The sequence below is a fragment of the Tetrao urogallus genome, assembly GCF_951394365.1.
Source record: "Tetrao urogallus genome assembly, chromosome: 3".
NCBI classification, from domain to species: domain Eukaryota; kingdom Metazoa; phylum Chordata; class Aves; order Galliformes; family Phasianidae; genus Tetrao; species Tetrao urogallus.
In genome coordinates this window covers 17,583,577-17,603,667 of record NC_136815.1, presented here as the reverse complement: position 1 = coordinate 17,603,667, position 20,091 = coordinate 17,583,577, and the positions used below count along the sequence as shown (strand labels likewise).

The window sequence follows — 20,091 nt, the reverse complement described above, 5'->3', positions numbered from 1 at the left end:
AATACAGTCTCATTCTGGCACACAGAAACCAAACATTTCCATTCAGCTAACAGATACTGAGATCTGATCCAGATGACTTCCCTTGTACTAATTACACTTGTACTCATAGTGGTTTAACTTGGTCTTGTAGCAAACTTCAGTTGAAAAAATGCTATGAATTTAGATGAGTCTTTTAGGTATTGCATATATATTGCATATATATATAAACAGATTTTCATTTCAAATAAAGGAAAAAATGACTATATATTTTTGTCAGAAGAAATCAGTCATAACAGGTGTAAAATATTATTTTAAAGCACATAAACATAAATAGCCTTTCAGCTTCATCCAGGTTCAATTACCTACAGAAATTTTGTGTCCCTCTCAGACTGCTGGATTTCAAGAAAGATGTACATTATTTTCAAGGAGACTTAAGATGAAAAACGGCCATAACTCTGGAAAACTGAACAAATCAGGAAAGTTTAACTTAATAAAATGTTTAACAGGAAAATAACTAATTATAAGCATTTTTAAGACTGCAAAGAGAAAGAGAATCATCTGTTTTCCATATCCATGAAGGAGCAGTATATGAAGTTTAACTTTTTCTTATCAGAGAAATGTTTTATAACAGTACAGGTAGTAAAATACCAGTAGAAATTTTGCTAGAAAACTGAAAAGGTCTCCATCATTGGGGGTCTTAAAAGAATGTTTTAGGTAAAGATCAGAATGAATAAGTGGTATTTTATGATTCTTTCTTTTTATGATTTTTTCATTCTCATTTTTGTGTTTTAGTTCAGTCTTTAAGCGAAAGATTCAATTTTTGGATTTAAACTCTGTAATATAACTATCACTGGTCAGCAAGGAATTTGGAATATTCATCTGAGAAAACATTTTGAATGAAGTCAGTAAAGAAGAAGGTTCTCATCATCAATTAAAACCAACAAATTTTTAAAATGTATTAAAATCAAATGTAATTATATAAATAAGAGAAACTGTTCTGTACAGACAGCAAAATCAAGAATGTCACTGAGGACATTTCTGAATGTATGCATATATCTCAGTAAGAATGTGGTCTGCAGACCCATCTGAGACTGTCCATAAAATCACAGTACTGTATTGTACTTAAATTACTTAGGCTGCTTTAGAGATGGCAGTCTCTGAAAATCAGTCTGTTTGTAGATATTTGAATGTGTCAGTGGTGGCTTGGCATTTCTGTGCCATGTTTATGTTATGCAGTAAAGTACATAAAATGTAATAGGCAATAATATATAATGATGGTGAATAATGCTGTACACTGTGTGACATCCCACTGGAATCTTGAGAAACTGGAAGAAAGACTATTTCTATTAAACAGTGTTCTTAATAAAAATAGAAGTAGTCCTTGCTGTGTCTGTCAAGACAATACATAGGGAACACAGAGTTTTTTGTTTCAAGACATCAGAAGACCTCCTTGGAAACATTTACAAAGTAGTATAATATTCAATATATGAGTAACTTAGGGAAGCAAGAAGTATGAAGTGTCTGGCATATAAAATACAGTGTACTGACATAGGCAAAGTATTGATTTTACTGGCCTGATAATTCAATCTGAACTTCCTATTAAGCATCTTCAAGACATCTATCCAAGTTGTTCTCAGAGTTTTATATCATTCTAAAAACTTTCCTGCTTTTAGGCAAAAGCCAAAAAATCAATATAAATTGAATTTATTTTTCATTTCAAATGTGATTAATTATAGTCATTGCAAAAGCATACAACACATTTTAAGAATTAATTTCAATTACTTTTATATGAATATTAGATCTCTTGGTTTTTTAATTTTAAGGTTTAATAAAACCAATAAGCAAAATAACTGAGAATCATATCAAATGTTATTAAATAGTCCCATAAGGAAGCTACTTAGAGCAACTAAATTAGAACAATATGCTCTTATTTTTTACTGATTAGTAATATTTCTGGTTCAAAGAATTATCTAGTTTAATGTTAATCTTTAAAAATTTTATGCAGGGTCAATTGTATTTTTCTTTCTTGGTCTAAATTGCCAAGTCACTTATTTCTATAAACAAAATTTATTTATGATTATACAGCTGGCTGCAAACATGACCCATCCCTGATATTCACCAAAGAGGAAGATATGACTGTAGAAATATGACTGTCTGCCATGTTGACATAAACAAACAAATGAATCCTGGTAGGGATTTTTTTAGTTCACTATGGAAGTGCGGAACTAATTTTCTTTGATGAAGACACCTTCATGATGAGTACTTTTTGGAATGGCTGATTTTGTAACAACTTCTGCATAGCTGACTGTTTGGACAAATTGTGGCTTATTCCTGAGGAAGGGCATACTGTTTATACTCAAGCTCCAATCAAGTATCTCCTTTTTACATTACATAAGGTCTCTGAAAAATGTAGCTTTCAACTGCATAAATAGTTCTGGTTGCTATATTACACTGCTGGCATGTAGCTAAACTTTCAGTGAACTTGGGGAACTGTAGTATAGTTTGGAGTCAACACATACCATTTTATTTGCATTATAGGAGGTAGAATAATGTTTTAATATTGTTTCACTAGTTCATTTGTAATTCTGCTTGGTTTCTTACACTCATCACTATGACGTATGAGCATATTTTTGGTATTCTGTGTATGAAACACTTTATCAAGAAGTGGAATCTCTTCATTCATTTCCAGGAACTATGCCTTCAGCTTTTAGATCCTCTCTGATGAAGAAATCATCAAAACATTTTATTACATTTGTCAGTGTTTCATATGTAACTGTAACTTCCTTGAAGAATAACCTTCTTCTGCCTTTTGTCAGTGCCTGATACAAGTGCTCATAACCAGATGCAGACCCCAGGCATTGTAATATGATGATGACTGCCAAAATTCTACTGTCTTAATTTTGGGTTTTTATTGTTTTTTAAAACATAAATGGGAAGTATTGATACACTAAAACCACCCTGGAAGTACTGCAATTTCTGTTCATATTGGGCTACAGGAGTTCCAGGACCTTCAAACATTTTCCCCGCTGTTCCAGGCAACTATTAAGCCAGGGAGACACATAAAATATCTACTCCCTGTGTCCCACTAGCCTTAAAATTCTTGGCAGAAGTTGTGATCTCTATCCTATGCATGCACATCCTCCGTGTATGATTCTATCATAAATAGTGGTGAATAAAAATGAAAGTGATCTAGGATCATTTTCTAGATGACAGAAAGTAATTCAAGCTTCCAAGAGTTTCACTGTTCCAGGAAACGCAAAGCTTACTATGTGTTCTCCCTGTCTGTCTTGAATGTGATATTTTATAGACTTATAGACTTCTGGAAAGAACTGAACTATGGTAGGTTTTCGCTTTGTCCAAAAACAGAGAAAGAGTACACCTAGTGGTTCTTGTGGCCATGATTAGTGTTTATCAGGCTAATGTTATCTCAAAATGCAGAGAAAACTGGAAGCAAAAAAGATATGCAGTTTCACATTGGTTCATGGTCTGCTAGAGGACAGAGCATGCTGCTACCAATTTGTGACTCTTTGCTACCGATTTGTGACATTTGGCAAGTTAGAGCAGCTGAGTAGCCACAGTGCTTGTAAACAAATTAAATCCCTCACCTCAGCACATGTTATGTAGTTTAAAATGCTTTTAAAAGTCTGTTTACACTACACAGAATGAGAATTTCTTAATCAAGATCTTTGTTCTTTTATCCTAGTTTTCCTTGTCTAATGATGACAGTTGTTTTGCTTTATATCTTATTTTCAGCATTTGGCTTCAATAATGTGATTCCACTTCATATCAAAGACTGATATCCTTGTCTGTTGGTACCTAATAGAAAAAAGAACAGTCTGTATATCCTGTAAAATATTTTCCCCTATAGAAAAAAGAGGAGATAGAGGCCTGAAATCTGCTGAACTACTTCAGTCTATCAGCAATTAATATCTAGACAAAGGTTTATATATTCTCACATGTAGTATTTATGTGCATAGATTTACATGAGTGTGTACCTAATAACTATCTTAAATTATGAGAAGCAAATGTAGGTAGAGAGCAATATTCATTTGTGTCCTATAAAGTTTGGCTACATTTATTGTTCCTAACTTTTATTACAATAATTTGGACACAGCAGTTTAATGATAGATTTTGTGAATATATGACAATGTTTGCCTTACTTTTATTGCAGACATTAAAAAATTATATCGATACATCTCTGCTGGAATCACTTTATAATTTTAAGTCACAAGTAAATTAGTTTTTCAGAAGCATCTATAGCAGTAAACTAAGAACTTTTCAGAGTGCTATAAAAATCTTTACCACTTGTACAAAATCTAACACTTTTTCTTTCCTTTCCTGAAATTCTATATATCCCTATTAATCTCTTAAGTGTCTCCATACAAACCTGTAATTCTAAGCTTTATAATGAATGTGCAACGCTGTTAAGTGGGGAGGTGGCCCTGCCAAGATATGTGCAGCCCCAGAAAACCTGATTTCTTCCTGTGCTTGTGGAACAGCACAAATAGCTATATGAAATTACTGTCAAATACTTCTTTCTAATTAGTAGAGTGAAGAACTAGTGTAACAACCTCAGGTCAGAACTGTCACATATTCAGTAAATATGTGCACATGTTTACAAATACAAATACAGGTATGCATGTATAAAATAAATATGAGTGCATTCCAGTAAGTAGATTATAAAATCCCTGATTTAGAAGCAACAATGGAAAGATCTGAAGTTCACTAAACCATATAGTGAAATATCTGGTACACAACTTGCAGAAAAGAATATGAAAACTAATAATACAAAAGCATTTTGGTCTATCTGGAATGCAGTAGTTCAAGAAAGGAATTAATAATAATATAGTGACAATTGTTTAATAATTGTATAGAAATATAAGACCTTTTTTACAGAAAATATTAGGGCAATATAAGCATATGTAGATGATCCTGGTCCCTCTCTTCATTTAATTCCTCTGTGTATTTTGAAAGGGAGAAGTCACGCATTTCCTTTCAGCCATGAAAGTGTATTAATACGACGTCCTTCATCTCCAACTGTTGGAATAAGATTAAGGATGTGATTATAGGGATCAATTCCTTGTCTTTGTTTACTTCATGAATGCTACAATCCCTGAATGAGAAATGTAAGACTACAAGTTTCTCTGGAGAGATCAAATAGTGGGAAGAAGTATTATTGTTCCCTTTAACTGCTAATGGAATGATATTTGTGGACGTGCAATGATAAGGAGTAGAATTGGATTTTTCTGCACTTTGCATGTACCACAAAGTGAGTAGTAGCTACAAGAAAAATGGATGGACGATCTCTTATTTTACTGTAATTCTGTATCATAAAAACCAAACATATATGGATTTGGGTAAATATGCAAATCTTTTGGAGACATTTCTGCAGTTACATCACTGCAAAGAGGAACAAAAAGAAGGGGAGTAACAGAGGAATATTTCCTCCTTGGAGCCAGGCTCCAAGACCAGCATTTTTTACCCTTTTTCCAGGTCCTGGAAAGAATATTCACTTCTACTTCAGTTTACCATAATCACAGCTCTTCCTGGAAGTCAATGTTATTGAAAGACATTCCTCTCTAAATCATGAAACCATGAGCTAAAGCAGGAGAGAGCTCAGCCTTCAGTTTTCCTGACTGCTAACTCACTGTCAGTAGTTTCTCTGGCTGTTACACAGTTCCTATTGTTAACGAAGGCAGAGCAAATTGATTCATAGGTAAACAGCTAATCACATACGTACAGAAACACCCATGCAGAACAACAGATGTGGTAGATTACAGACAGAAAAACAGGGGCATGTGCTAAAAGTGGATAGCTAGACCAAGAGAAAGACAGTTTGTATACAGTAATTTGAAAATACATCTGATTTTATAAGGGCAAACAGAAGCCACTAGACATTATTCTTAAGTGTTATGCTTAATTAAAAAAAATAAAAATAAAAATCAGAAATAGTTGCTTCCAATTGGCTCGCAATGCATGCATGTCCAATTAGATTCAGAGAAATAAACTTTTTAAAATGATAACCTGGCTACTTTTTCCTAGTAAAAACTGTTTGGATGCCTGTGATGCATCCTTTAGACATTCTAAGTATGACTATCTTGCCTGTGATCAGTTAAGTAAACTCCCAGGAGTGCTGGCACCAACACTGCTCCCGCATTCCCAGCAAGGCGTCAGGGTCAGCTGTCAGACTTCTGCTCTTGCTGATTAAGTTGCCACTTCTGTTTGTAAATTTCCACAAAATGTCCATGTGCCCAAAGTGATAACAATCACAGTCACTTCCTATTTGTAATCCAGGAACATGCACTGGCCCTTGCCCCAGTGGAGCTTCACAGTTCACAAATACAATGTGACACTCTTTTTGACATGATTAATGTAGTGAAAACATAGATCAGTGAGTAAAGATGAGACAACATCGTTATTTTAAATTCTTCTTCCGCTCAGATCTTGTATGAATTTTTAGTATTTATCAGTAGTTTTGCTTTCTTGATGTAACTTCCACAGTACTTTTAATTTTACAATAAATCCCAGGTAGACTCCATGTAACAATAAGACTAATGTTTTCTTGCCAAGTAAAACCTCATTCAGAAAGGTGGTTTTGTAATAAGTCAGAAGCATTTGGAATGTAATAAAAAATACATTACATAAACTAACACACCACCATAACAGTACTACTAAATAAAATGAAAATGTATCAAGCCCTTAAAACTGCTGTAACTTCAGAATCAGGGATGTCCAAGTTTCAAAATCAAATACAGATATTCCTAAACTTTCAAGTATTCAGATTCAGGATTTTAGTTCAGTCTCATTTTCATAATGATAACCATACTGTTCTTTCTCATGGGTAAGGAAAAATATCTGTTGCACTGATTTGTAGTTGCAGTGTATAAATGCAAACATTCAGGTCATTAGTTTAACCACATGTGCAGAACACACAGGAATTAAGACAACATTTCTCATGACTACAGCTATTCGATCTAAAGAAGAATTGACATCAATAAGGTTCATATCTATCACACTTTGTACCATAATAGTAGAGAACAAAGTGCTCATGAATCCTGAGGAAAGTTTGGCAGCTGTTTTGCTGAGATGTAGGTCACAATTACGCTAATAGTTAAGAAATTCTGCCCATTAGCTGGCAATTGCATTCGTGCCCTATAGTCAGAGCATTATGGCATGTCAATTTCTTCAGTACTGAAAACAGATGAAAAATCTTGTCAGACTTTAAAAGAATGCTGTGATTGTAGATCTAATCATACTTCTGTCTGCTGCTCCCAAATGACCCAAGGAAACTGTTTATTACTGCAAAGTACATCAGTCTACCCCTTACAAGTCCCTATACCCAGAGCAAATGAAATCTATATAAAAGACACAAAAAAATTCATGCATATATGCTCCAGGATAGAGGTGTGTTTTTTTTGGTTTTTTTTTGTTTTGTTTTGTTTTGTTTTTGTTTTGCAAAACACAGGTCTTCCATTCCTGGTATTGAAACAGCATCAACCTAACTGTATGCCATGCCTGAGGGTCTAATTGCGTGGGGGGACCAGCAGAGCCATGCAAGAGACCTGTGGGGTGACAGGCCAGGAAACCCCTGATTCCCCCTTGCATCCCTGTCTCATCTGGATCCAATCCTTTCAGTTCAGGTAGCTCTGTGGTTTCATTTCCATGAGGTCAAGTAATGCGGGGTTAGGACACACGTGAATTTATCTCTGGAAAACAAAGCAAATGATCCTCTACTGGGATGAGACAGGAAGGTCAGATAAAGTCTGGAATCCTGATACATTAAAGTCAATGGATGTTTTGCAGTTACCCTCAATTTGGCCAGGATTTTACCCTTGAGACTTCACTTTTCATTTTCACTTTCAGCTCCAGAGTGGGTCAAAAATATCTTCACAAAGCCAATAGGAATGCCATTATTTTAATATTAATTAGCTGTCTGCAACTTTAATCTGCTCTGAAACCAAACAATGGGGTTTGTCATTTTACTGTATATCTATTAGTGTGACATCAATGATTATTTTCTCATGAAAAGAATGATGTTAACATTACTACAAATGTGTAAATAGGGATTATTAACCATTATTATACTAGGACTAAAATGCTAACTGCTAAACATTAAGAAAAGATAAAACATAAGTGCTTTTGTTCTACTTGAAATAGATTACCATGCTACCACAAACTCCCAGCAGGAAAAGGGAAGGAGAGATGTAAATTTCTGCAAAAGGTATAAAATGTTTAATGCATTTCTGTGTGATAATGGTAGAAGCAGTGTGACGGTTCATTTTGTCAGCATGGTGACAAAGGATCAGGAAAACAGAACTTTTTTCTTTTCTTTGCAAAAGGACTGCAAAGCTCTTCACAAAGCTGTGTTCTTTAAAAGGAAGAATCTAGGAATAAGTATGTAAAATGAGCAAAAGCTGCAGAATTCCAGTTGAGAGCTGAACTTCCTGAAAGGTCGAGGTGTTTGGTGTTTGTTTGAAGCTTATCTTTTTGTCTCTTTGCAGTTGCAGCCAGGGCTCCTTCCCAGCTGAGTAGCAGCAGTGGCTCTGCTTTCATGGCACCCCAAAGGAGAGGCCATTCCAGCAGACCGCTGTAGACAGCAGGTCATGGCTTGAAGGCATCTTCTCCATTATAACCCACAAGCCCATTGAGACCAGAGGCTCAGATAGAAATCAGCAATAGCATCACTGATCTGAAATTCTTCTTCCAGGCAGGACTTTTGCTTGCCAAATAAAACTAGGTAACTACAAAACTGCTCTGGCTGACAGTTTCTACTCCAAACTGACAGCTGAGTGTTCAGAAATTGTGATTCTCCCTCCTCCCATTCATTTGCTTATCAACATCTGCATTAGTTAGGGTTACTCTGAGGTTACTTTTTAATCTGGGATGGTTGCACAGCTTGGCACTGACAGCAGAGGAGCCCACCTGCTTCCACCAGTGAAAGCAGATTTTTTGCAAGATGTAGCTATACTAGCAGAAATCCCTGCAGATTTCTTTCTTGGACATTACAAGAGAGTAAAAGAGAAGTAGTCAAGCTTTCTTCCTTTATCCCATCTTTCAGAAACTCAGCACAGATTGTGGACATACCCCTCCTACTTGAATGCAATGCATTCATAATCCTGCTTCTATTTTTGAGAGGTGGAAGGGATGTGGGCTCTGGATTGCTGGTGGCTGGAACTGGTTATTCTCAAGTCAGCTCAGTACAAAGATTTAGTCTATTCCCCACTTTTCTAGTGGTGACAGTGTACTGGTGTAAGTGACAGTTGTAATATGTAAGTAGATTTTGTTCTCATCCTGTCAGAAAAGATTGTGTTCCTCAGCTAAGTCAATTAATTTATCAGGTAAAAAGGAAGCTGACACTGATAAACCATCTGCTGCTAAAATTAAGAGTGTGAGTCCCTGCTTAATAGCGATGCCTATAAAACATGCTGAAATAGGAGCAGCTAAAGAGCACGTAACATTTGAACTTTTGGCTTCCTGGTTTCTGTGAACCCTCCTCAAGGCTGTTACATTATCTGACAGGGTTTCTGATACACCTGTGAAATAAGAGACTGAAACATGGGCTGTCCCAGTAGCTTTCCTTAGGTGGCAGCTCTAATTTCCTTTTGTAAATATAACGTAAGCACTGGCTTTCAGAAAGTAAGCTCTGTGTGGACTACCAAAATCACAAAGTGCAACTACATGTCACATAGATACTTTCAGAAAAAAGTTTCCTACTATTTGTTTCTTGCTTTGCTTGTGCTGATTTGTAAATGAATATTCCCATAAACAGACATGAAATTATTAAAAATGCTATGTACAATTCAAACATGAAGCCAGCCCTGTTTGCTCTCTAGTTACCAAGATGCTTCGAACAAACAGTGACGTTTAAAAGAATGAATCACAGAAAAATGTCAAGAACAGCTCAGTGCTTGGATGGACTTTCTTCATCCGTGTTCAAGAGTGCTGGAGGGCTTGGTGCAGACTGCACGTTAGATTAGCTGAACCAGAGCAAAAAATGCTCAAATATTTTGGGGCTGTGGATCTTCACGACCCCCATCCGTTAACATGTTCACAATGCCAAAATGATTTTTAATATAAACTGGCTTTCTGAATCCTGAAGTGCTAATCAGATTGGTATTTCATTTTATTTCTTTTATACATAAAGTCTATTCTACTTTTGCATCTACTACGAAGATTTTATTGTAAAATGAGTTAAATGAATGCTACAAAGTAATATATGGTATATAATTAGCTCTGGTGAAGTTTGTAATCAGAGTGCAGTGCTATAGGAAATAATCCTGAATTGTCAAGGGAGGAAATAGATGATGAAATAGTTTTAATTAATCCATATTTTTAAATATACTGAGGTTAACTGTCCTTTTGTACATCAGAAAATTGGTTGCTTAATAATAAATAGGAGATCTGATTTAAAGGTGACTTTTAATTTACATTAATACTTCCATCAAAAGAGAGGTGGCCAGCAGGGACAGGGAGGTGATTGTCTCCCTCTACTCTGCTCTTGTGAGGCTCCATCTGGAGTACTGCATCCTGGTCTGGAGCCCCCAGTACAAAAAAGACAGGGAGCTGTTGGAGAGGGTCCAGAGGAGAGCCATGAAGATGATTAGAGGACTGGAGCACCTCCCCTATGAAGACAGGCTGAGGGAGCTGGGCTTGTTCAGCCTGGAGAAAAGACGGCTGCAGGGTGACCTCATTGCTGCCTTTCAGTACCTAAAGGGAGCCTACAAACAGGAGGGAAAACAACTCTTTGAAAGGGTAGATAACTGCAGGACAAGAGGAAATGCTTGTAAGTATAGGGAGGAAAGATGTAGGTTGGATGTCAGGGGGAAATTCTTTACAGAGAGAGTGGTGAGGTGCTGGAACAGGCTGCCCGGAGAGGTTGTGGATGCCCCGTCCCTGGAGGTGTTCAAAGCCAGATTGCATGGGGCCCTGGGCAGTCTGGTCTAGTATTAAATGTGGAGGTTGGTGGCCCTGCCTGTGGCAGTGGGGTTGGAGATTGATGATCCTTGAAGTCCCTTCCAACCCTGGCCATTCTGTGATTCTGTGATTCCAGAATAATCTTATGTAAAATAAGACAGAAGTATACAATGAAAATGGTTTACTGTCTCTTGCTTGGATAATTTAAACTGATTTAAAGTAGTTGCAAGTTATTAAAAAAAACAACTTCATGTTTTCTGCACAGAAAATTATGTCAGGGAGAGACACTGGAATTCAAAGTGCAGTTCAGTGTTTATGATAGAAAAAGATGTCTCTTCAAATAACAAGACAGAGAGCATATTACAGCACATCAGAGTTGCTGAAATAAAAACAACCCAACAGCTATACTTTAGTCCACTTGCTAACTTCCAAAATCAGATTAAGTTAGTCATTTCTTCTCTTTTCCCAATTCTGTGTAATACACTCAAACTAGTGCAACTTTGATACCATTCAAGGATAAGTTTGTTAGCACATTAAATTAAGTTTAAATTCATACACTTTTTCCAACATAAACAAATAATCCAAATATTTTCATCCAGACAATGTGATTTTCAGTTAAGGAAATAGAACATTCTGTAAGAATTTAAATCCACAATGTGACTTGGAATATTTTTATAACACAATGCCAACTTAAAGTCAACCTCATATTTGGCTCTTTTTTGCTTACACTCTTTCCAAGTAATACCAACAATAATACGTAAATGCATGATGGCACAAAGAAGGTCTTTCTGGTCACTTTGTTCCTTTTTCATACTGAGTAGCATTTTGTTTCTGTTCAGTGTTCACTGACTTAACCAAGTCCAGGAGTAATATGTAAAGCTAGGAAGACAATGGAGGACTATAAGCAAACCCAACACTCACTGCACCCAGTCAACTTGCAGAGAAGGACATAAATTGGTACACTTTATGATGGCTGTTCTTCGGAAAAGAGTTGAAACTTCTCACACTAGATTGTGAGCATCTGAGATTGTACAGTTCCTCACACAGAGATCTAAGTATAGGATCAGGGTAAATTAACTGAACCAAAGCTGCTAAATTATTGCATTAAAACCCCCTAGAATCTAGTAAATGGAAATGCCTTTGACCATTACTGACCTGAGTTGCATTTTACAAGTGAGCTGTTTGTGATGGGATCTCCTGATGATTATTAATTTCCTGAGTCATACCATTAAACTGCAGGCATCTTTCTTCTTTTTCCCTTATAATTAACTGCATAAGAGTTCTGATAGTGCTCTCATTAAGGACAATAGCAAAACTCCATCAATTTAATGAAGTTTATTGTTTTTTCTGTTTGTGATCTCCCCTTTTACAGAATAGTTAATAGATCTTTTCTGACAATGTTAATTTACATCAATTAGCTGTTAAAAAGACCCTCAAAACCAAAAAAATCTTGAACAATTATACTTGCAAAAAAAAAAAAAAAAAAAGCATCTTTTTAAAAAAGAAACCTATTTTGGCTAAGTTTTCTCTTCTAGATTTTTACTAGACTTGTTTCTGCCACTTCAGCTTAGTGCTACTGTTAACTTCAGGCACAGAAATGTTGTATCACCACACATACAAAGAATTAACCACACGGGAAAGTGGCATTGCAGGGGCTTAATATTCACCAAGGCCTGTGGCCATCACAAGACTCATTTTAAACATGGAGTGTTTCCATGATTGCTGGAATGATTCAGGGCACACATATAAATGTGCATAACCTAATGGATGAGGAGCAGAGTGTTCAGTAGTTTGATTTCTGGTCTTCGTTCTACATGTCCTTTTCATTTCAAAATTGTCTTCATTGTGTTTAATTCCCCAAATCTTTATACTCCTCACATCTTCAGCTTTATTCCAATTTCATTATTCACGTGGAGAACTGAAAGTTAAAGCCTGACTTTGATCTGAGATGTCATAACATAAATAGATGCAAATACTTTTTTGGTGATCACAATCTGTCTGTAAATCTCCTGTTGAATCAGAACTAAAAATAATCATGTTCCGTGTTATTTGGCATAATTCATCTCTTCACTTTTATATTCTGGGAAAACAGAAAAACACTGCTAGCTATTAAGAATCTCAAAGCTAGTTCGCTATATACCTCAGTGCCATGGGATGGCAAGGAGGATTCTGAGCTCTATTTTAATGTATTTATAAAAGGTAGAATTTTGTTGTCTTTGTTTACTTTTCTCAACAAAGAGAGAGTATGAGTCAATCTGATAAAGTTTGCCAGAATTAGCCCACTCAATTCACCTCTTTTAAAGGCATATTTCTTTAGGTTGTAGAGATGAGGGTGCAGCCTAACTATTTTGTTTCATTATTTGCTTTATCCTGGAAGCTGTATCAGTTCAGTATAATACTTTTCTTTCTCTACTACATCCTAATGTGTAATGGCAGCAGCAGTATATGATTAATGGTTTTAGAGATGATTGTTGAAATCCTAAATACTATTAAAATAGTCAACCTAAACTCTAAAAATAATACTATTGAGCAAAATCCCTCATAAAATAATTTTCCAAATGCACAGATTTAACTGTGGAAAACTAAACAGTGGACATAACATTGACTATAGAACATGGACCTCACATTTCAGTCACTTGCATTAGTCAAGTCACAGAAGGTTCACCACTTTCTACATAAAAGTTATTCTATTATGTAAAAGTTATTCAGTATGCGACAAAAATATATCATATAAATAGGAAGCATAGGAACATTTTAAAAAACAATCTTCTAGTACTAGAATAATCTCAAAAATTTTGAAATTTAGATCTACAAGGATAGATTTAGGCCAAAGATAAGTACCTAAATTCTTCCTACATTGAAAATGGGTCTTTTTGGTCTTAAGAATGGGATTTATAGTCACAAACACAGTGAGCAGATAGTCCACTCAAGCCAACTGGCAAGCACTCATGTACACTTCAAATCACAGGGAGCAGGTTCAAAATGCACTTCAGATTTCCTGGATAAATCCTTCTGGAATAGACATCTGTTACTTAGGTACAGCAAACTGATGATTTCAAGGTTTTATTTTCTTTATAAACCATCATATGAGTGTAGAAATTGAGACTTCTGTTTCCTCCTCAGTCTAAGTGGCTTTAAACCACAAAATTCCCTTCTGTTAGAGTGTCCTCCCCGAACAAATATAGACTCGAATGGGGCAAATGTGTTCTCACCCAGCTCTGCAGCAAAAACACTGTCATGAATGTACAGGTTGCATGACACTGAAAAGAAAATACCCATGGAGGATCATGATGCCCAGTGACACAAATGTATCCCAAGGTTTCCCCTCTTTCACCAGATCTGTTTACAAATTTTGCAAGAATCATTGAATAAATATACATTCAACTGATTCTTCCATTAATAAAACAGTCAAATTACAGAGAGAATACCACAGAGAGAATACCACTATTTCACAAGATTTCACAAAAGTTCAAGATTTTAGGTACATATTAGCCAATCTCTGGAGACAGTTTTTGAATGTTATGGTGAAAGCACAATTTCCCGAGAGTTCCTAGTTTGGATGATCCTGTATCAAGTCCCTCGCAGATTTGTAAAATACTAATATTTAAGTGTGTATTTCCACTGCAGATATCTGTGGCTTCGAGCCGTACTGTGTTTCTGTTTTAATACCTACAGATTTCTTATTTGAGAACAATGTGCAAAGATATTCAGACAATTGCTCCACAGATTTTCTACGTAAATAAACTTTGGGCTTGAAATTTTGTGATGCCAGGATTTTTCACAACCTTCGTATGCAACAGTGCAAAACCATTCATCTCTGGCAAGTCCATCTTCCAAAGTAATCAGAGTAGTCAGTTTTATATACAAGCTGGACATTGTGTCTGTGACTTTTTATTTTATTTTATTTTATTTTTAGAGACAAAGCTAGCAATCTTTGGGAAAAAAAAAAGAAAGAAAGAAAAAAAAAGAAATGTAACATAACTTGAACCTAATTGGATTTCATTGAAATTGTCTACCTATTTATTATACAAATGTCCCAGTACATAAACCTGAGGTTTGAAAAGCTCAGCAGAAGCATGCAATATTAAGTCAAGGACATATTAGACACTAGAAGAGATCTTGCACTCACGTTTATGAAAATACTTCATCTATACAAAAGAGGCATTGAAGGCGATAGCAAGACACAGCCAGTACAAGCAGGTTTCAAATAAAGTGCTTTTTATCAGTCATCACTGAAATGAAATAGAGCTTCTTGCTATCCTATTCAATAATGTGGTTTCTGATCTGGTGTCCACTTTAAAGTGATATTATCAGCTGTGATTACCTACATGGGTTATGACTGTAAAAACAAAACTGACAACAGAGTCCAGATTCACATATAAAATGTTTCATTGTTCCAGAGAATCCATTTAGTTATTTCAAAAGTTTACTAGTAACGGTGTAAGAGAGCTTTTGTTTTCTGTGATTCAGATAGAGAACATGGAAAATAAAATTATCAAGCTATCAGTTGTCAAGAATGCAATTAAAATCTTCACCTTCAGCAACAGCAACAGGATCACTGCTGAATATATCCAACTAAGCAGGACTTAAAGCACTGCTTGTATGTTTTGATGATAAAAGAACAAATCTTTAACTTACATACAGTATCACTAAGCTCTGTGAATTTTCTGTCAAGGATTAAAGACAAAATTGATAAGATGGGGAACAACAGGTTTCAAAAAGACCCACCTCCTTCTGAAAAGTACATAGTTTTCATAGATGAGTTTTGCTTAGCCTTTTCTATAAGGTGATAAATGCATGCTCTAAACCTACACAGGATCTATCAGTACTATCTAGTGATTAGAAATGCTGCAATTGCTCTGAAGCAAGAAAAGAACAAATTTTTCATTTCCAGATTGACTTGTGGTATGCTTTCACCTTCATCAGCACATTTTGTAGCTTACTGATGAAATACATATAGTTTATCCTGTTGGAGGACTTGCACTGTTCCATGAAAACACCTTTCTGATGGATTTTCTGGATAATTTACAGGTTTTTTGTTTTTGTTTGGTTGCTTTTTTGTTTTGTTTTTGTTTTTGTGGGTTTTTTTTTGCTTTGTTTTATTTATTTTCTTTTTTATTTTTATTTGTATTTATCACAGAAACATAGGGTTTGAAAGGGACCTCTGAGTGCATGAAGTCCAACTCCCTGCTACAGCAGGTTCTATACGGTAGGTTGCACAGGAAAGCGTCTGTGTGGGTCTTGATTATCTCCATAGAAGGAGACTTCATAACCTCTCTGGGCACCCTGTTCCAGCGCTCCATCACCTTGACAGTTAATTTTTTTTCTCCTGTTCAGTTTGAAAAAACTGAAAACAAAAAACACTTTCTCTGTGTTGCAGTTTGAACCCATCTTTGTTCTCTCACTGGGCACCACCAAAAAAAAGCCTTGCCCCATCCACTTGACACCCAGCCATTAGATATAAGCATTGGTAAGAACCCTTCTCAGTCTTCTTCTCCAGGCTGAACAGTACCAGGTCTCTCAGCCTTTCTTCACAAAAGAGATGCTCCAGGCCCCTCAGCACCTTTGTGGCCCTCCTATGACCTGTCTCTAGAAGTTCCCCAGTTTTCTTGAACTTAGGAGCCCAGAATTGGACACAGTATTCTAGATGTGGCCTTATCAGGGCAGAGTAGAGGGGCAGAATCACCTCCTTCAACCTGCTGGCCATGGTCTTCTTAATGCACTCCATAACATCATTGGCCTTCTCAGCCATGCAGGCACAGTGCATGGAAATTATGAGTAATTTATGCATTCCAGATAATCAATAGTAATGAATTCAACAATGGAAACTTCCATTCAATTTCTCCACATTTTTTTCCCTTCCCTTTCCTCTTCCTTTTCTCACTCTCTTTTCTCTTTCCCATTCCCTTCATAACATGAAACAGAACTACATATTTTTTCTCCTCTCCCGCCAGTTACTTTCAGGACCACCAACCTTTTTCAGTAATCAGTCTATTTTAATACAAGCACAATTTGAAAAATGAAAAAACAAACAAGCTGCTTGATTTATATTTGTTAGGCTGTAGAGGAAAAAAATGTTGAAAATTCAGAGCTAGCATGATAAAATCAGATCCTTTCATCTGACAAATAATTAAAGAACAAAATGGAAAATTGTCATTCATTATCCTGCTCCTTTATTTCATGCAAACTTTTATCTGTGAGCTTCTCAACCTTTATTTATTTATTTATTGTGGAATTACACGGGTGTGCTCCCTTCTCATTCATACATTCATTGTATTTCCTTTAAGAAGATGTGATACCAAATACATTGAATTTCTGTCTTTACTTTTCAAAATTTCAGGTCTCCCAGGAGTTTGACATTATAAGAAATGTAATACAGTGTTGGTGCTCAGCATTTTAGGGCATTTAAGAACTTTCACAACATTGTATTCAGGCAGTGAATGCAAATAAAGTTACTTATCACGTAGTAGTTTTTATCCACAGAAGATCCTGAAGCAGCTCAAGCACTTTAGTGAACATGACTTTGACAGAGTTTTGTTAAGAGTTAAGCAGTATAATTCAACACAAGACATTCAAGAAATCTTCAGCTATTTGAAAGAGGGCAAAGACTTTGAGAAGCCAATGTGGATTTTCTTTTTCCTCTGCTGTTGGATGCCAAAAACTTATGATGACTGAATTTGCAGGATTAATACAGAGATTAATACACAACTGTGGAGATTCACACAAAAAGAGATGTCCAATCCTGTGCACTGCCATGCTAATTTGCAGTCTTTCTGACGAAACAAATCCTATGTAGCTTGCATTTTATTATTTATGGCGTAAAAGTTCGACTATTGTCACATTGCCTTTCTTTTCTTTCCTTCCCATATTCTATTAAAAGCTCTCCCTTTCTCTGTGCCTGTCTGACTAATTTTATATGCTGTATCTTCACAGCATATAAAGAGCACTTAGCAGTATTGTTCAAGGCCTCCTTATGACTTTTTACATATGTGTCCAATAAATACACAGTTTATTTCTTTCAAAACCAACTTACTTTAAAGCTGTAAAAACAAGACTGAGATTGTATTCAATGGAAGAATAAATTTAAATTGGGAAGCTTTTCTTGAAACACATAGTCAGAAAATATATTGACATTACTCTATCTGCCTCCTGGGGGTGATTTGGATTGTGTTTTCTATATGAATTAAATACTGACTAAAATAACTATTCTCCTATCTGTCCATGAACGGCTACAGTGCAGAAACCAATTATAAGCAATTGAAATTAACAACTTAGCATCCATATGTCACACAAACAATTCCTACTAATGTTAGTGGAAATGCTGTAGCGGTGTAGAAATAGGCTGATGCAAGAACCTTAAATTGTGGTGCAAAAAAAACCCAAAACAACACAACACAACTTAATTACATTGGAAGAATAAAACTATAGGCCTGATTCTTCTTCCTTTGTAATTATTTGAATTTCTATGATTTCTTCACAGCTTATGCCACTAGCAATTAGACTATTGCAAGAAGTTGCAAGAACAAAAGCACCGTTTACTTCAGAGGGTAAAGCTTACTATAAACCAGTTCAATATTTAGTAATGTTTAAACTTTTTTTTTTGCTAAACAGAAAAGGATCAGTTCTTCTGATCAAACTGGTGTCTTGCAAGTTGCATTTTTATTGCGTATTATTAGAGATTAGTCTAAACAAAAGGGTTTCTGAAAAAATTTACTATGGAGATCTGAGGTTTTATGGACTAGACTGTATTTTAGTACTATTTTGTACTGCGTTACTGCATTGAGAAAAACAAAAACAAACAAACAAACAGAACAATAATGGATGAAAGTAGAAGATAAATAAGAAAGCAAAGATAAGGAGAAGATAAAATACGAAAATGAGGACAATTCAGCACTGGCAATAATAAAAAAAAATGTAAAGAAATTAATAAATATACGAACGTAAAGACATTAAAAAAATTACAATTATTTACGCCAAAATGTTATTTTCTTCCAAATCCTATTTCTGACAATATCTCCAGTAGAAGGTCTATTACACCAGAGTGTGCCTAAGATCTCCAGGACAGTCCAAGATATCCAAAGCTTGGGACTCAAAGTAGGCTTATATGTAGACAATTGTATGTTAGAGCTACTGTTGGATCCAACCCTCATGCATTTATCTAATACCATTTAAAACCCATTAAAATTTCTGACCTCCACAACATCCTGTAGCACTGAGTTTTATAATTTTATTAAGAGTCATGAGAAAAAAGTACTTCCTTTCATTTTTCCCTAAGGGAAATGGGGACAATTGAAAAGGCAATGTGTTTACCCGTTAGTGGGTGATGATGCTGTGGGAGGCACTTGCAAATCTGCACAAAGGAGATACTGAATCTGACCATAATTTTACAGCAAGCAATGTGAGGGGGCGGTTACAGCACAGTCTGAGGACTGAACTGAATTTTTACAGTGGAGAGAAAGCAGAGAAGTCCATGATTGTAACATGTCTTCTAGTCTCTGCTGCTGTCAATACCCTCTTTTCATTTCTGTGAACAGCAAACCAATGCCAGATGTTTATCCACATGCATTCAGTGAGAAATTTTAGTCACTGAAAAAAAAAAAGCTATATCTCATGTAAATTCTATAGAAGAGCTCCAGACTGATATTCAGATACATGAACAGGAAATTATAAGGATCCTAGAGGCAGACCAGAACACAGCCTGTGGTATAGAAAGCAGCATGTTTTCATATGCTGTGGTTTGTGCTTTTTGAAGTGGTCATGTTATGAGCTGAAAACATCCACATGTTTGGAGAGTAAACATGTGTGTAAGACTTCTGGTAATGAATTTCTACTTTGAAGAGTGCGTGTTGCTAAATGGACAGCTACAGTCTGACAACCTCACACCTTTCCCTTTTAGGAAAAAAAAACCCCACAAAACTAACAATAGTGCTACTTCTCAAACTTCTTCCTACATTTCTGTTCACCAAATACAAAACAAACATTCTGTATTTCCTTTTTCAATGCCCAAATGATTAAATCTTCACACTGTAAGACTAATCACAGAATTTGAAAATTGTCACTGCTTAACTGGTTAAGAACTTTTCAGATAGAGAACAGTCATTTGAGGCAAGAGTCTAAGGAATTAAGGCAGCAGCAGCGCTTTGAAATGTAAAAGCCATTCTGCAAGCCTTGATTTTCAATAAAAATATTGTCCTTCAC

General features: G+C 35.7%; 1 protein-coding gene across 1 annotated transcript in view; it reads right to left on the bottom strand.

Moving 5' to 3' along the window:
- ANGPT1 (angiopoietin 1) overlaps positions 1-20,091 on the bottom strand; it is a gene marked incomplete at both ends in the record, with an annotated part of 160,010 nt that overhangs the window by 91,027 nt on the left and 48,892 nt on the right. The gene's annotated exons all lie outside the window — the stretch shown is intronic.